Source organism: Panthera uncia (assembly GCF_023721935.1).
Source record: "Panthera uncia isolate 11264 chromosome B3 unlocalized genomic scaffold, Puncia_PCG_1.0 HiC_scaffold_1, whole genome shotgun sequence".
Classification (NCBI taxonomy): domain Eukaryota; kingdom Metazoa; phylum Chordata; class Mammalia; order Carnivora; family Felidae; genus Panthera; species Panthera uncia.
The window spans coordinates 57,654,741-57,655,811 of NW_026057582.1; positions in this window are offsets into that span (position 1 = coordinate 57,654,741).

Consider the following 1,071-nt stretch of genomic DNA (forward strand, 5'->3'; position numbering starts at 1 on the left):
AATAACTATCTAAAAGATCAGTTGTCAGCATAGGCTATTTTTGTTCTATACAGAGTTCAAGGAATCTCTGGATAAGGTCACTGAGCCATGGGACCCATGTACTAGAGAGAATTCAGAGTGGTTGCTGGCCTACACCTTGTTCTGAAGAAAGCTTCCTCTCTTCATCCTAATCCCCACATCCATATGTAAAAGCACCAGCACATTACTCCATCCTCCTAAATTCAGCTATGTGGACTATGGCAGTGGAAACCTTACTAAAATGGAGTCAGAAGGTTCAGCAGAGAAGCTCTCATGTCCTACCACTCATCAACTCCAAATCCAACAGGAAGAGATGCACCTTGCAGGTGGATACTACTCCACTGCTCCAGTAGGAAGATTAATCCATCCCAGCTTCTCAGTTGGCAGTAACCCAGTCACAGCTCAGCCAATGAAAAGTCACTATACTTTGAACTCCCAGTTTACTCCAAAGGACTTTTTGTTTATAACAGCCTTCCCAATGTCACCCTTTCCTTCTACAGAAGAGTGTTCCTCTCCTTTTTCAGGTGGACTTGCCTACAGTTTTGTCATAATTTGCATGTCCTAGATTGCAATTCTCTGCTATTCCTGAATAAACCCATTGTTTGCTATTCCTGAATAAACTGGCAGTCTTATTTTTAAGGTTAACAGCAGGAACACTTTGCCTTAATCAATAGGAATGCCGCCAACTGTTCAGTATCCTATCTCCCAAAGATAACCCAGTCAGATTCTCTCAAGAATTTCAAATGAAGACAAAGAACAAATTTGCAAATGAAGGTATTGAGCTAGAATACCTTGTAGATTAGTAAAGACTAGCAGTTTGGGGCCCTAAGCAAAATGAAAAGGCAAAGGAAGCCTACCGAGAAAAATGAAAGAGAGACTACTGAACTCAGAGATAAAGAGAGTAAACTCAGTTCCTGTTTTTAGTTCCCCATTCTAATCTCTGGGAGGCTCAGGTATGCTCTGATGTCTGTTTATGGATGTCCTGTAAACTCCCTATAGTGTCTACAGGAAGGAAGGAAGGAAGGAAGGAAGGAAGGAAGGAAGGAAGGAAGG